This window comes from Alexandromys fortis, unplaced genomic scaffold (assembly GCF_014885135.2).
Source record: "Alexandromys fortis isolate MF-2015 unplaced genomic scaffold, M_Fortis_MF-2015_v1.1 scaffold_28, whole genome shotgun sequence".
Taxonomy (NCBI): Eukaryota; Metazoa; Chordata; class Mammalia; order Rodentia; family Cricetidae; genus Alexandromys; species Alexandromys fortis.
The window spans coordinates 1,113,926-1,131,204 of record NW_026067901.1 but is presented as its reverse complement, the minus strand read 5'-3'; the positions used below and the strand labels follow the sequence as shown (position 1 = coordinate 1,131,204).

At 44.5% G+C, this 17,279-nt stretch overlaps 1 protein-coding gene across 3 annotated transcripts in view; it reads left to right on the top strand.

Annotated features, from left to right (window-relative positions):
- Positions 1-9,139: 9,139 nt before the first annotated feature.
- Positions 9,140-17,279, top strand: part of Pced1b (PC-esterase domain containing 1B) — a 538,744-nt gene continuing 530,604 nt past the window's right edge. For all 3 annotated transcript variants that reach the window (XM_050129875.1, XM_050129859.1, XM_050129867.1), the window contains exon 1: positions 9,140-9,222. The gene's annotated coding sequence lies outside the window, so the exon portion shown is untranslated. The remainder of the gene's footprint in view (positions 9,223-17,279) is intronic.

The following is a 17,279-nucleotide window of genomic DNA, read 5'->3' as shown; positions in this document are numbered from 1 at the left end:
ATCACCTATGCAGTCACACCATCACCTATGCAATCACACCATCACCTATGCAATCACACCATCAACTATGGAATACTGCAGCTCTTATCACCATCACCGCAGGGGTCAGAGTTTCTGCAGATGATTTGGGGAAAGCCTAAGCATTCAGACCTAACCCAGAACTCTGTGTTCATTTGTGCCTCTGATCTGATATAAGACCTTTCCTCACCCTCAGGAGCACCTTCTTCTTGGACTGCTCCTTGCTTCCACATATACTGTATACTTCCAAGGGCATAACAACTACCATTTTGTTTGGACAACAGTAAGATATAAATATCTATTTGTCTATGTGCTTTCCAAGACTTTTCTATATCTTCTTGCATTTTCCTTTGAGGTTAATTTTTCTTCTGCTTTGAAGAACATCTTTCAGTTTCTCCAAAAATATTTTTCTTCCTTTCAGTTATGAAAGATGGTTTTTCAAGATATAATCTAGGTCAGCAACTACTTTCCTTGAACCAATAAAGTTGACAACATTGTCTTCTGGAATTCATTATTTCTGTTGGTCACTGTAGATCTTAATGTTGCTTCTTTGAAGATATGTCTCATTTATTCTTTTGGCAACTTTAGGACTTTTACAAATCTTTGGTTTGCATTGTTTTGACTATAATGTAGTTGCTTGTGTTTTTCTGAGTGTTTATCTTGCTCTTTGAGTCTATGTGCTGATGCCCTTGCCTTGTGTATTAGCTCTGGTGCTTGGAACTCCAGGCACATACAAATGTTGTTTCTGTTCTTTCGTTTCTTTCTGCTTCCACGTTCTTTCTGCTGCCGGAATCCCGGCTTTCCGACCCAGCGTTCTCCACTAGTTGTTCTGTGCTGGTCCACTTCTTCATTTCAGAGATCTTTTAGATGTGTAAAGCCCTTGGATGACCATTTAACTTTCAAAATACACTCTCTATAGAAGGCCCCCGTTTTGTTAACTGCTTATATCCTTTACCAAATTTATCATAAGTATTTTATCTTCATTTTCTGAAAATTAATTTTTGACTCATCTGTGAGTTAGACAACTGAGAAGCTTAGTTTTTTGTTGTTTTGTTTTGTTTTTAATGTAACTTATTTAGTGTGTGTGTGTGTGTGTGTGTGTGTGTGTGGTGAGGGTGAATGCAGGCATGCACATGCCATGGCAGCCGTGTGAGGTCAGAAGATAGCTCTGTGGAGTCAGTTCTCCATCTTTCTGTGAGTTTCAGGGATCGAACTCAAGTGCTTTACCTGATAAGTCATCTCGACAGCCCCAAAGTAATTTTCTTTCTTCCTTTCTTACAGAGAGGTTGTCTTTAAATTTTTTTATTTATTTTATTTATGTGTATCTGGTTTTGCATGCTTGTTTATATATGCACTGTGTGTGTGCAGGTGCCTGAGGAGGCCTGAAGGAGTCAGATCCCTGGAGCTGGAGTTGCAGGTGGTTATGAACCAGCTGGTGCGGGTGCTGGGAAGCGAACTCAGGTCCTCTGCGAGAGGGGACCATGCTGGTCTACCTCTCCAGCCTCTCAAAGCTCAGCTCCCTACTGTGCCTGTCCCACAGCCTTACAGTTGACCATTGCATGCCTAGTCAGGGATGACTGTGCACTGCCTATATGTAACCTCACTGTGAGAAGGTGTTCACAGCGGTGGGCTGTCCTGTGCTGGATATGATTTCAGTGATACCATATCTCATGTCGGGGAAGAGAAGCCAAGAGAGTCACTGCAGAGACATCCCTGAGCGGCTGATCTGTGTTCTCACTCCAGCCTGCTAAAAACCCATTTCTGTGTGGCTTCGTATCCCATCCCTGGCAGGGTTTTAGGAATATCTCACTGCCATTATTGATTAGGGAGTGCATTCTGTATTGGATACAGGATAAGCCATGCCTAGCAGCGTTTTAGGAATATCTCGATGCCATTGTTGATTAGGGACTGTATTCTGTATTGGACACAAGATAAGCATGACATGGAAATTTAAATGAATATTACTTATTTAGGCTGATTCACTTCAATAATGTACTTGTTTTATCTTTATAATGAAAGGATTATCTTCTATTAGTATATGTTTATATTAATAGATCACAGCTTAAAGTTTATAGCTACTCAGAGAAATTAATTCACCTGTATTTACTTAACCTGCCCTTTATCTTGTTCTCTTCTCAATCATTAAAAATAGAGGCGGTCTTCCTGTGCCTTGTCATTCTCTGAAGCTCTTAGCACTACACCTGACACACTCTGAACTTAGTCTGTGGGTCAAGTTGAGTTGCAAAATCTCTTCTTGCTTTAAGAAAAAGGAGTATCTTAAATCAGATTTAGGGAGCTGGTGTTATAACTTAGGAGTAGACCAATTTGCCTAGCATGCATGAGGCCCTGGATTTAGTACCCAGAAGTGAACAAAAAAATCCAGATTATTTTAATAAATAGATATTGTAATTATTTCTAGTTTTATTGAATAGTCATCTGCTTTGGATATATTTGCCTCCTAATGACTAATTTCATTCTATTGTCTATTTTAGAAAATAAACTTGAAGTCCACCTACTGTGTAACTGAGCTCATTCAAAATGTGAGATGGGGCTGGAGAGATGGCTCATCAGTTAAGAGCACTGGACCCACGTTCAGTTCCCAGCACCCACATCAGGTGGCTCACGACCACCTGGAACTCCAGCTCCAATGGATCACACGCCTTGGCTTCCTAGGGCACTTGAACACAGATACAAACCCATACCCAGGACTTAGAATAAAACTTTTAAAAATATGAGGTGGAATTTGCTTAAATACTACTAAAAATGTGTGTATTTGTGCAGAATAGTTCTAGCAGTGAGGGTAGGCGACACTAGTCATTCTTGGATAAAGTAGTGAATTCACTCGATCAACCACAACACTTGCTAAGTGGTTGTCATAGTCTTCTTTCTATTGCTATGCTAAAGGCACCACGCCTTGGTGAGGAAAGGGTTCATTTCTCTCACACATCCCCATTACGGTCCATCACTGAGGAAAGCCAAGATAGGAATTCAGACAGGGCGGGAGCCCCAGACAAGGACTGAAGAAGTGGCTGTGTAGGAGTGCTGTGTACTGGCATGCTCTCCATGGCTTGCTCAGCCTGCTTTCTTAGACCTCTGAAGACCACCTTCCCAGGGAGTGACGCAGCCCACAGTAGGCTGGGCTTTCCTACATCAATCATCAATCCAGAAAAAAAATGGCTCACAGGCTTGCCCCTAGGCCTTTCTGATGGCATTTTCTTAGTTGACATTGCCTAGTTAGTGTTAAGTTAAATACATACATACATACATACATACATAAATAAATAAATAAATATTTTTAAAAAGACCTAACCAGGAAAGTGGTATTTTGTGGTGTGTAAAATGTTACTTTTTATTCTCTTGGTTAATTCCCCTAATAACTCAGTGGATGGGTAAAAAGAAGGAGCCAGCTAACATTTATACACCTTTGGTTGTCAAAGTCAAGTCCTGTGCTGCCTGGTTCGGTGGCCTATTTGTTTGTATCCACGAAAAATGCCTAAAAGAACTTGTGTGCCTGCCAGGATGCGTGTACATACGTATCGCCAGCCCAGCCTCAAAGCGCACAGCCTAACGACCGCCTCCTAAGTCGGTGCTCTCTTTCTTTCCTGTCCTGTTTCAAATCTCTAGATTTTGAGAACTGAGCAGGTGGACATCAGCTGTGGGCAAACAGTGAGCTTCTGACGAGCTCACCTGGAAGCCACGCAGCGTGGGGAAGAGAAGGCGAGGCTGGTGATACTGTTTGCTTTAGCCTTCTTGCTTAGGGTTTGTTTCTAGGCGCTGAACTAGAGCCAGGAGTTATCTTTTTTTATCCAAATTTATTAAGGCTTTGCTTTTAGGAATTTTGGGGTACAGTGGATTTCAGTAATTTTTGGGGAACTTCTAGGTAGTGGCTTTTAAAATGTGGTTGGGTGGAAAGCTTCTGAACACCTCACCAGACCGTGATTGGCAGAGGAGACTTTGAGGGGTACAGCGCTGTCCTTGCACAAGGTTGTGATGCAATGGTACAGTGCTCTCTCTTCATTGGTTAGCGAATGGATGCAGACAGCCTCAGGTCCTGAATATTTCTGCATATTCCAAACAGCCTCCTACATTAACACACCATAGCAAGCGTAGTGTAGCTCTCTCCAAACCTACTTCCGTGCCACGTAGTGTGGAAGGGGTGCTTGGTCTGCGACAGTGGTTAATGTGTACTGAGACATTTATGTCACCTTTGCAGCTTCCTTCTGTGAGAATCCCTGCCAGAAGGGACCGACTCAGCAGCCCTAACCCACCCCATTACATTGGGAGTAAACCCACGGATACCAACCTTCAGATTCTCTGATGATTTGGGGGCAAGGTATACAGGCCAGGCCAGGCTTTTGACTGCAGCGACAGCCCCAGGCTCAGGGAGGGCTAAGGCAAGCGTCAGAGCAAGCCAGAGTCAGCTACAACAGCATTGCTTTGTAGAGTTTCTTAGCTATAGCCAGAGAGGTCAGAGTTTTCGGGGAGAAGACATTAGGCATGCTTTTAAAGGACAGAATTAGTCAGATCAAAAAAAAAAAAAAAAAAAACAAAGATGAAGATGAATGATTCGGAATGCAGCCGTGGTGTGAAAGACCTGTCTCTCCCAACCCTGGTGCCGGGGAGCCCAGCTAGACTTTGCTTCTTGCTTGTAGAGGTCTGTGGACTCGCTGGCTTTATCTTTACAGTCCTCTCTGAAATTGTTTTAATTTCAGTTACTTGGAGCCAGGTTTGATTCCTAGCAACCAACTGTCTCTGGTGAAGGGACAGTCCCGTCTCTTAGCCACCAGTGCTTTTGGCTCCGCACTTCTCTCTCCTGTCAGGAAAGAGACAACCTGCTGCTGTTTGCTGGCCTTCCAGGAGCGTTGTAGAGAAGCAGGATGGCGTGAGGGCCACCTGCAGCACCAGGAACTGACAAATCACTGTGTGCTTTTGACACGCAGGGTAAGGGCTCACTACTTACTGCTCGCGGTCTAAGCTGAATCCTCCCTTCTCCACTGAGCACACTGAGCCTACCATACAACACCCCAGTGATGGGAATGCCATGGAAACACTGATGAGGGCCACTGTCTGCCGTGGACTTTGCACCTTCATATTGTGCCTACAAGTCCCAGCATTCTTTAGTTGATGCTCGCCATGCACACAGTGTGATCTGAACACCTCGCGCCTCTGAGTCCTTTGCCCTTGGCCACACTTTCTGTGCTTTCCTCTGCCCTTGGGTCCAGCTAGAATTGTTTGAAGTGTATCGGGACCGCAAATCATTAGTTTTTCCTTGGATAAAAGAAAGAATTGAAGGAAGGGAGGGAGGGAGGAAAGAAAGGAAAGGGAAAACCCGAACTTGGTTCAGCCTCATTCACGAAATGGTGACGATTGGAGAGGGCTTCCTGAGCTGGCATGACCTGCCATCTGGTTGCTCCCAACTGCTGTGCTTCGGGCCAGCATCCACTCCCAGATGCTCTCCGGGGGAAACCAGCAGAGCAGTACATTCAGATTCGTGCAGATTTAAGCGCATTAAGGCGGGGCTCCTGAAGGACCATCCTGCGCAAGGGTAGCTAGCATTCACTGGGAAAGGGCCAGTCCCACAAATCACACCTAAGACCAGCAAGGAGAAGTAAATTTTAAAAGGCCCCTGCAGAGGACATGGACAGAAACTGACAACTATCCAAAAACCGTGTTAAGGACAAGACGGCTCAGTGGGTGCACTCACTGGCCTTTGAGCCTCACAACCCGATTGCTAAGCCTCAGTCTACCTGGTAGGAGAGAAGTGACTTAGGCAGATTCCCCTCTGGCCTCCACACGCTTGCTGCGGCACAGACATGTGCGCACACACGTAAATAAATATAATAAAAATGTTTAAAACACTGTTTAGAAATGCCTTCATTCATAAAAAGCTGCTTCTCCTGACTGACAGGCCTGTCATTACCACTTCGTTGCTCTGTTCCGTGTCGTTAGAAGCAAGAATACTATTTCGAACACTGGGAAGTCACGCAGAAGTAAGAGAAAGTGATGTTTTTTGGCGTGCTTTGTTCTCTACCGTATTATGTCCTTGTCTTTTCTGGTACAATAGTAGGATTTATTTTCTAAACATTCCTGCTTTGCAGAATGAATCACTGTGGATGTTGGCGACCAGATGAGTCATCCATCCATCCATCATCCTCCTTCCTCCCTTCCTTCCTTCAGCCATTGTCCTTGTTTTCATCTTCCTTTCGCACACTAAAAGGGACACTAGGTGTTCTTCTATTTAAAGCACCTTCGCTTCAGTTATGTTATTTGGATCCTAAGTAATAAGGTGCAGTTGCTTTTAACCTCGTCGTGGCTCAGATTCTGTGAAAAGCATTTATCTGGAGACTTGGGTCGTGTGCAGCCTCCCATTGCTTCAGCCAGGTGCCTTCCAAATAGGAGGTCAGTTTAGAAAGGAAGGGTAGGAGAGAATGCGTGCTGGCTGTCCTGATGGATCTGTTTCCTCTTTGCTTGGTGTTGCAGTAAATGCCGACTTAAAAAGTTGTTTTTCAAATATGGAGGCTCTTAAATATCTAAGATATTTTATTTATTTTGTTAATTTGGGGACACAATTGCTTATTCTTTGTATTCTTTTCAAGGTGAACAAATGTAGGTAGTAGAGGAAAAACACTACTTTTAGCTGGACTACGATTGGGCTAGGGTTGCCACCTAGACAGGGGCATTGACTGTACACTCGGGAACTGACGCTGGTCACTGTGATGGCACTGGTGTGGTTGACTGACTGTCACTGAGGAGGCTCTCTTGTGATTCAGCTTCCCTTTCAGTAGAAGATTCCTCCAAGGCCTCGTGGCTCACTTTAATTCTCATTGGCTGATCCTGTGGCTTATTATCTGATGCAAGCCATGCAGCACAAAGCATCCCAGTCATTATGCATTTAACAGCCATTGCTCGGGAGCTACTGTCCATCCAATGCAATCATCGTGAACCCCTTCATTTCTCCCATCCTGCCTATGTCTATATAGGGAACTATCGGCCGAGTAGAAATCTAGGTGTATTGCTCATTATTCCCAAAAGGAGAACTCATAGAAATAATTTGTCTCCTCCATCTAAAGTGCCCTAGAATTGACTCCACATAGTTTCTGGGGGGTTAAATCTAAGTTATCGTTTGACTGCGCCCCTGCGCATACACCACCAGCTCAGTGGCCTGCCAAAATATTTGTGCATCATTAGCTTCCAATACTTGAAATCAGTTCAGTGCTTGGAAAACTGAGTGTGATTCCATGTGGAGGTTCAGATAGAGTGTTTCAAAGAGTTTTAGATGTGCTTTGCCACTTTTAGTGCAGAAATGGTGAATTTTATTACCACTCCCACCATCGCCCCCCGACACTGCATTGGGTGGTTCTCTGATCAGCGTGCTGCCAACAGGAAGGACTCTGAAGTCAGGAGACTCTGTGTTTCCTTTCAGGATCAACATATCAAGCGTTAGGTTGGTAAGAAATAATTGACTCCTGGCAGTTTCCCACGGCTCAGTCTGAAGAGCTTCGGGCTTGACCTCCAGCCTGCATGGCGCAATCATGAATTAGCGAGTATTGGTGAGCCAATTCCTTAATGGCTGAGCCTTGGTTTGCCAAATCAGAATAACACATGCTGTGTGGAATTGATGTGATGGTTAGCAATTACATATAGAAGTACTGGGTCTGGCCTGGCGGTGGTGGTGCCTGCCTTTAATCCCAGCACTTGGGAGGCAGAGGTGAACAGATGTCTGTGAGTTTGAGGCCAGCCTGCTTTACAGAGCAAGTTCCAAGAGAGCCAGGGCTACACAAGGAAACTCTGTCTCAAAACAAAGCAAACAAACAAACAAAAAAGAAGAAATACTGGGTCTGGAAGTATTAAACATTCAAGAAATAGTTAATAATAGACTGCTGTTACCAACCTAAAATAACATAGAGAGTTTCTTTGCTTTTCTTCTGGCAATTTCTGCATATATGGCAAAGAGGATGGTTGCTATGGTAGAGAGAAATGGGAAATGTTTGTTTGGCAAGCTTGATTTTAAAAACTGAAAGCTTTACAGGCCTTCCAATCCTGTATGCTCTGGTATGTCCTAGTAAGGTCACAGATAAAGTTTGATAGATTCAGTAGAGGATCTAAATAGAAAATGTACTGAAGCAAACCAGGAACAGAGTTTAAAAAAATCAAAAGCCCAGAGTAAAAACATTCTGGACTTTTGGCAGAGGTATTGGACTGACTGGATCCCCATGATTCTTTGAGTTATTAATAGTGACTCTTTTTGCTGTATTTTAAGTCGATATATATATATATTTCTATGTTGCCATGTGGTATTGGCATGTGGAGACATGCAAGGCTTGACGGTCTGTGGAAAACCGTGTAACCCTGGGAGAGAACAGGGAGGCGTCACCCTGTCCTCTGTGACTTACCTACCAGGATGCACTCAGCAAGTGCTCAGGGGACGATGGGCACTGCTGCCGTCCCTGGAACACGGCTTCATCCGCTTGGCCAGGAACTGTGATGAAGTCACGAGTTGTGCAGCAGTAGTGACTCGGAGCTATTTATGACCACCGTAACAGTGAAGGCCTATATTAGAAGGCTGTGTTTACATGCCGTGCAGCAGACTGTGTCCGTGAATCATTCCCACGGTAACGTCCCGTCAGACCAAGTCAGGGAAATCCAAGCAGTCAGTATCAATGCTGTGATTAACGCCTCTCCAAGTTAGCTCTACCTTGCTGGCTTCCCGCTTCTGAGTGTAAACTGACTCCCACACCCTGCCATGCAGCCTCTCCCTTCCCTGGCCACCATGCTACACCTACACTATATCCCCTCCACACAAAACATCAGGTAAGCAACAAAAAGTCCGAGGACAGAGCCCCTGTGTGCGTAATTTAAAAAGCGTATTTTTAGCACACGTTTATTGGCTCGTTGTCATCGCTTCATTATGTGGCTTCAATTAGTGACCCTGCTGATTCGTTTGTGTTGCGATCAGTAAAGCCCTTTCATTTGTCCATTTAGAGGGACTTGGGGTTTTAGTTAATTATCCCTTCCTGGGCGCCTGAAGGTCAGACTATTACCTTTTGTTTCATTCTGAAGTTAAGCTCCTCATTAAGACTGATAGAAAATGAATAATTAAATGTGTGCCATTTTCATATTTCAGGTAATGAGAGGCCCTCAGATCCCAGAGGACACTGCAAGAGAAGTCAAGAAAGTGTGGAAGACCCTGTCTCCAGCAACCATGTGAGTCTCAATCCAATTATGGCGGAAAAGCTTCCGCTAATGTACTTCCCCTAAACTGAAGCCAGATGAAAATACTACTTACAGGGCTGGGCTCGGAATCTCACAGACTGCTGTGACCAAACACCCAACAGACAGAGCTCAGCGGGAAGCTGTACTAGCATCCATAGTTTCAGAGAGACCTCGGTCTGTCTTGGCGGAGAAGGTGTGGCGGCAGGAGTGTAAAGCAATGTTCACACTATGGTAGATGAGGAAGCAGAGGCAACTAGACCAGAACCAGAGGTGAATACAGCTCAAAGGCCTGTCCTGAAGGACCTGCTCTTCCATCTAGGCCCCGTCTCCTAAAGCAGTGGTTCTCAACTTAACGTGTTATGATCCCCTTGGGGATCAGATATCCTGCTTATCAGATATTTACATTATGATTCATAACAGTAGCAAAAATGACAGTTATGAAGTAGCAATGAAATAATGTTTATGATTGGAACTGTATTCAAGGATTGCAACATTAGGAAGGTTGAAAACCACTGTCCTAAAGGTGCAAATAGTACCAAAATCTGGGTACCAAGTACTGAAAATATGAGCTTTGGGTGGGGGTCATTTTGTATTCAACCATAACAGCAGGGAACCTTTGATATACATGTTCTTTCAGTTGGGGGTGTGATAACTATCCAGACGTGTCCCAAGCATTAAGTGCAGAATGAGTGGACAGTACATGCTGTGACAGCACCTGCTGGCTAGACATAGAAGAGCTTCGTGGTGACACAGACAAAGGGACTGAGTGGTGTCCGCCTCCACCAAGCATCCACTTAGCGTGTACAAGTCCCCTTTGATTCTCTGGGCTAAGTAAGGGTGAATTGTATTAGGCCCTGGATGAGAACCCACATCTCTAGGGTGTGAGGAAATCCAGTTATGATCAGGGGATCTTTTGGAAGGCTGAAGCTATAGGTAATAGAAAGATGATGGACGTGACCCACAAGGCCACAGCTGTGGAGGGGAGGCAAAGCCTCCAGGGTACAGTCTGAATTCCTACCACACTGCCAGACATCATCCATCACCCCAGCCCTTGCTTTGCTTGTTGTTGTTATGAAAGCCCACTCAGCCCAGACCACCGCAGTGCCCTGCCTCTGGCTCCTGTCTCATCTCATTGGTTTTCTTTGAGGGATCTTAAGCTCATCCCAACTAAGAGTATTCTCAGCCCTACTTAGGAAGCCCTGGTCCTACTAGGAAACATCAAGGTGTCTTATTGGTTGCTTTTATTTGTTTACTCAAGACACAGAAATTTCCCTAAAGGAAGAGCAAGTCTCATCTGAGTCTAGAAGATTCAAGATTTGACTGACAAAGACAAGCAGTGGGTGCTTTAAGTAAGGAAGCAGTGTAGAGTCTCAAATGTGGTACAGAAACTAGCCCCATAGGGGAGTGATGATGGCTAGGAGGACTCAGACTGGCCAGCAGGAAACGGTCTAGGAGCTGGACCAAGGTCCTGGGATTTATCCTGATGTCAGTACTGTCAGTGTGCATTGCTGTGGTTGTAGGAGTGGTTAGATAATTTGACAGGAAGAAGAGGGGAGCAAAGCTTGTGGTGATTCAGCCCCGGAATGAAGGGGGGAATAAAATGCATTCAACCGGATCATTGATTATATGAAAAAGGGATGGCAATTACTGCTCAGAAATGAATCTTAAAATTTGCTGTATCGTTCATTATTTTACTTTAAGTGGTCAACCTTCGTTAGACTCTTATAGGGAGAATATGTTGTTCCTTTACACGAGGGTCTAGGAAACAGCCTCTCTAAACTGCTCCTGCAAGAACGCATGTCACAGGGGAAGAGCGTGGGAGCATGCCTGTCAGAGGAGCGGGCACGTGGATGGGTGCTCAGCCACACAAGCAGTCTCGTGGCAACCTCATTTCATCTATGGATGGAAATATTTTCTAGTCTTTGAAAAGCATTGGATGACAGAATGGGAAAATTGTATGATTTTTAATTGAGTGATGCATAGCACTGTTAGAAAACCAAACCTGGACAACTTCTATTTCATTGTGTCATGTTCTGGAGGAATGAACAGGACAGAAAAATAAAGTCTCCGCCCAGAACCAAATGTGTCTCAGTCACTGCTAGAAGGTAGGGCTTGGACTCACAAGAGTCCTGTTTGATGGCTGAAATAGGAGCGGTGGTGTCAAGAACTGTTTAGTTGTACACATGCGTTGCATTCCTCCTTGTGTAATTGGAGGCTGTTCATTCAAGCTACCCCAGACTCGAAATAATCACACAGAAACTATATTATTTGCAATACTGTTTGGCCAATAGCTTTTAAGCATATTGCTAGCTACCTCTTATATCTTAAATTAACCCATCTCCATTAATCTGTGCATCACCACAAGGTTGTGGCCTTCTGACAAATTTCGGCTCTGGCGGAGGCATCTGTCTCCTGCCGTGGCTACATGGCTTCTCCCTGACTCTCCCTACATGCTCTCTCTCTCTCTACATCTCTGTTTAGATTTCCCACCTGGCTTTACTCTGTTAAACCATTGGCTGAAAGCAGCTTTATTCATTAGCCAATAAAAGCAACACATAGACAGAAGGACTTCCCACACCGTTTCCCCTTTTCTGCTTAAATAGAAAGGAAGGTTTTAACTTTAACATAGTAAAATTACATATAACAAAACAGGTATCAAGCAAGAATTATAGTTACATTATTTAGTCCATTTACATTTGGCAAATTAAGGAAAATACTCTTATCATTTATCTTATCTTTGTGAGTCTAAAATTTTATATCTAATCTATCTTTTATAATTATAGCTCTTTTTCTTTAACTCCATCAAAGACTCCAGAAGGATATAATATTACCTAAGTAAACAGGAAGTGCATTGTAAGCAACTTCGAAAACTCTAGAATTGACAGAGACATCTTACTGCCTGGACAGTCACCCAAAGTTATTCTGTAATGTTGCGGGCACCCATCTTCAGCCTACAGGCCATTGTATCTGGCAGACTTTTCCATGAAGGAGGAAATTTCGAAGACTATTTTATCTATATTGGTAGCTTGTCAGTCACTTTCTTCTGTGTCCTGCAGAATGTCTGGCAGACTCTTTCATGAGGCAGGAACCCCGAAGGACCATATCACCTTTAAGCAAGTTCAGCAGTCATTTCTTTATGGGTTCTGCACTTCCAGTTCATATAGCATAACATCAAGAAGTCCAGGCAAGAGCAGTTTCTTGCCCAAATGGCTAACAAACTTCTTAAGGAGGCTCTTCGGTGCCCATCATCTCTTGAAGTAGATTGGTGCTGTCAGGAACAGATGTGTCTCATTGTCATGAAAAATTCTAAGTTCTTAAAACATTTGAAATGTCATATTCTGAAGGTCTCTGAAAGTTTTGAAGAATACCTATCTAACTGAAATATATCTCTATTTATCTAGAAAACCTAACTAACATGACTACAAGCTTGACTATTATTGATGACTATCTATTAACCTGTATTTCTTAGTTATACGTTACATTTATAAATGAGCTGCCCAAACACAATACCTTAATCAAGAGCAGAAATATATATATATAAAACAAAGTTGATCTAAAATTTGTATCAGCAGACCAAGATCCGTACCAATGCAAAGTATTAATATCTAGAGCATATCCCCCTTTAAATGTAAACAAACATCTATAAACAACCATTTAGGGAATTTGGGCATTGTTGTCTAGACTAGTTTCTGCTGATTGGGATCGCTGTTAATCAGGTCTGTCATGGGGTATCCTGTGTGGTAGGGCCATCTCAGCCAGCAGTCCTGAAGCTGTCATGGATGTTGGATCATCTGGGCCATTGTTTTAGGGGCTCTTGTTTGATTTGATCAAACCACATTAGTCTGGATGGAATCCACAGGTTCCCACACAATCCTTATTGCAAGCATTACATTTCTCTGTAGAACTAGCCGTGAAGTTAGCCTTGTGTCCATGACCTCTTCACTCAGAGTGTGAGGGGGAAGGAAAAGAGGTCCCTCTGGGAAAGCACAGTCTTCAGACAGCCCCAGTAGTGTGAGGGTTGAGAGAATCCCTTGCAGAAGGATCAGCAAACGTTGTTCTCTGTTCCATCGTGTGGACACAGTGAGCCTACACAGGGAGTCCAGCACTCCCTGTCCCCTAGGAATCCCTTCTCCATCTTTGAGGAGCCCCCCCCCCCACGCCACAGAAGCTTCAGTTCTGTTCTCCCTGTTACCATGGTTTCATGTATTGAAAGCCTGGCTCCCTGGCTAGGGTGGCTTGGGCAGGTTATGGAAGCATAAGAGGTGGGGCCTAACTGTAGGAAATCGGTCACTGGAATTGTATCTTGCCTTGCAACCTTGCCTCTACATCTCTGTCTCTCTGCTTGCCCCCCCCCCCACTCCCCCTGGCTACCATTAGGTGAACAACTCTGATTTAAGCATGCCCTTCTGCTGTGACATCCTGCCCTGGACTGAGACCATGAGCCCAAATAAGTATTTTCTCCTTTAACTAGTTTCTCTCTGGTATTTGCACAACAACAAAAGGCTACAGAACACACCCTTCTTCACGCTCCTCCATCTCTGCATAAAGCTGTAAGAGAAAAGAATTCATCCTGTCAAGACACAGTCCCTTCCTTCTCTGCCCACTCTTGTCCTTTCTCAGTCACCGCCTTTCACTTATGAGAAATTGTCTCCACTTCAGGCAGAGGAATGCTAGGTCCTGCTTCCTGTGCCCCAGGCTGCAGCCTTCTCTCGATAGGGATACTTCTCCCCCATTCTGAGAAGGGATGCCCCCAAACCCACCCATTCTCCTGCAGATCCCCACCCCCACTTCAGTGGCCTGGCCCGGTTTGAGGACACGGGGAAGTCATTAGGAGACCCTGTGGGGCTTAACTTGGAGAAGGCTGACAGATGCCCTGTAAAATGTGCATAAAGCGAGGACATGTGCCACCGAGAGTCTCTGCAAGGTTGTAAAGTTTTAGCACAAGCCAATAAAGTACTCAAGCAGTGTGGTTTTCACTGGACTCTTGTTTCATTAAGCACAGACCACTTAAGAGATCTGTCTGCATGTCCAGCTTGATGAGACTTCCGTTTTGAAATTAGATCAGACACGGCGATAGGTAGTAAGTTTCCCAAGCTTGGTTCTGCCCTTCATGTAATATTCATGTCAGCTCTTCCTGCAGACGTTTAGCATTTTGGAATTAGTTAGATTCAGTTCATTTTATGACAACTGCTGTTTTTAATGCTTTGACCATCAGACTCCTCCTTTGACATCACCAGATCTCTGCTGTGTATTCCCTGGGCGGCCGTTAGCAACGGAGCCAGTCGGATCTTCTTATTTTCTTATTTCATTCTCCTCTCCCCCAGTGTTTCTTAATTTATGATTCTAACTTCACGATATTCTAGGGCTGACTTTTACTGGATTTTGCATCAAGACAAAGGTACTTCTTTCTTTAGTTGTTTGTGCCAACATTGTGTTAGATGCGGAACAAATCACAGGAAATAAAATGATGTTTTTTTTATTTTCTGCTCATATTCTACTCCCTATCCCCACCCACACACACACACCTTCTTTTGAGACTGGGTCTCGCATATACAGCATATACATATAGTTGAGTGTGGCCATGAACTTCTGATCCTCCTGCCTCTACCTCTTGAGTGTGAGGATTCTAGGCATGAGCCAGCCACCTGTTTTATGCAGTGCTGAGGAGAGAAACCACAGCTTTTACACGCCAGACATGCTCTCTAACAGAGAGCTACATCCCTAGCCCTGGGCCTCCCTGGTGTCCATGGTAACAAAGCCCACTTCAGTTATCAGAGAAGGTTACATGGTTCGAAAGAGGTCAGCCAGTTCGAATCCTCCTCCAGAATTTTCCTCCCAGGTCAGCTGAAAGGCTGTTGGTTGTGGGAAGGCTAGCCTGCTATTGTCCTCTTTCCCGAGCCTCTCACTAGGACTTCTGAACTCAGACAGAACAAAGCAATAGGCAAAGAGAAGCGCAGATGAGAGATCATTAAATTGAATTCCAAAGCAGCAGTTCCGTCCTCAGGCAGCCTCGGACCAGTCCTCTGTGGCTTTTCCTATGGATGGGGTATAGGAGATTTAAAATTTTTATACCTATTTAAATGACTTTGAGTCATTAATTACCATTATTTGCTAATAACTCCACATTGTCACAGAAGTCAATCATGTGAATATAAGTGCTTCTCGTGGTAGAGTACTTACTTACCTGTGGTGGAGCTGCTTGGAAAATTCTTAAACCGAATGCACTGAGGTTTGGGGTTCCCTGGTTAATTTCCTTGAGGCAATTCTTGGTTATACCCAGTACCCTGATTCCTTGTTCATAGTTACAGGAAGTGACTGCCTTCATAGACTTCATTATTAATTCATGTTAATGAAAGCTCTGAAGTTCTGATTGGTCAATGCTCAGGTCCTATGTCACCTGTCAAGACGCTGTGATTGTATCAAGAAGCTGGGATTTTGGTGGGGATCAGTCTTACCCATCTCTATGACGATTGTCTTGCTCTTCCAGGCTGGTCTCTGGGACAGGGCCATCATACACTCTGCCAGAAGCAAGGAGAGGAGGCTCTTCTCTCCCCTGCTCTGGGTCCTCTGATAGAAGGCCCCCCAAAGGGCCCAAATTTAAGAGGACAAACTTAGGTGAACTGGTTCAGGATTTTATCAACTTTTCAGAAGAATCAAAAGACACTGAGCCAAATTCAGAGGGTGAGGGAAGGTAACAAAAATACCTGACAAAAGCAGCTTAAAGAAAGAAGAGGGGTTTATTGTGGTCCACAGCTGGAAGGGACAGCCATCATGGGGTGGAAAGTTCTGACAGGAGCTTTGAAGCAGCTGGTCACATTGTATCCATATTCAGGAAAGGGTGGGGCTGGTGCTCAGGTGGCTTTCCCCTTGTTATTCAGTGTAAGACCCCTGCCCACAAATGGTGTTGCCCATATTTAGGACGAATCTTGCCACCTCAGTTAACATGATCAATCAGCTCTTCCGTTGACATGGCTTCTTTCTCATGTGATTCTAGATCCTGTCAGTATTCACTATCACAGAGGGCTAGGGCAGGGACCCTGACACAATCCAAGTTCTGCAGGATTCTAGTAGAAGGTGTGGCAGTTTGTAATTGGCCCACATAAGCTCATAGGGAGTGGCACTATTAATAAGGAGGTGTGGTTTGCTGGAGTAAGTATTGGCCTTGTTGGAGGAAGTGTGTTACATTGAAGGCAGGCTCATGTATGCTCAAGCCATGCTCAGTGTCTCAGACTACTTCCTGTTGCCTACACAAGATGTAGAACTCTTAGCTACCTCCCCAGCACCATCTCTATCTGCATGCCACCGTGGTCCACCATGATGATAATGGACTGAACCTCTGAACTATAAGCCACCCATTAAGTGTTTTCCTTTATAGGAGTTGCTGTGATCATGTGTCACTTCACAGCACTAGAAACCCCAAGGCAGAAGGTATCAGTGGGAGCAGGGCCTTCTCCCTCCATTGATGAGTACCAGGGGCGGCACAGGGCCCAACATGCAGACAGGCAGACAGTGACTCTCACAGGGCAGGATGCAATGCCTCAGAAAGGAAGGAGCGAGGCCTTGAGATTCAGCCCAGGCCCTGGGGTCTCTCACCTGGTTTAGCCTCCAGCTCTTTACCAGTTTCTTAGACTTCTCTTTAGAGTTTACCTTGTGGGAGAGGAAACTGTTGGAAACCTGTGTTTTCTCTCCCAAGACCTTTGCTTTTAAATACAGGTGATACCCCCAAACCAGAAAAATCAGGACCCTGTTTGCCAATTACAAGTTGAGTGTCCTCAGGAAAGCCATTTAACTTTCCCAGATCTCAGGAGCTCGTATGGAAAATTAAAACAAAAATAATTACCTTCTAGGATTGTTTGAGGACAATCATTATGAGAAAGTGAAAAGCTGTTTAGACAGTGCTCACTCAGAATATAGCAATGTCTAGCAACCAAGCTGGCCCAGACCCCACTACAGGGGTTGAATGGTGGTGGGTGGGGTTGAATCTTTAGGTTGTCCAGTTTGAGAACCGTGGTCTGCTGTTGAAGTGGGCTCTGGGGAAGGGCCTGGAC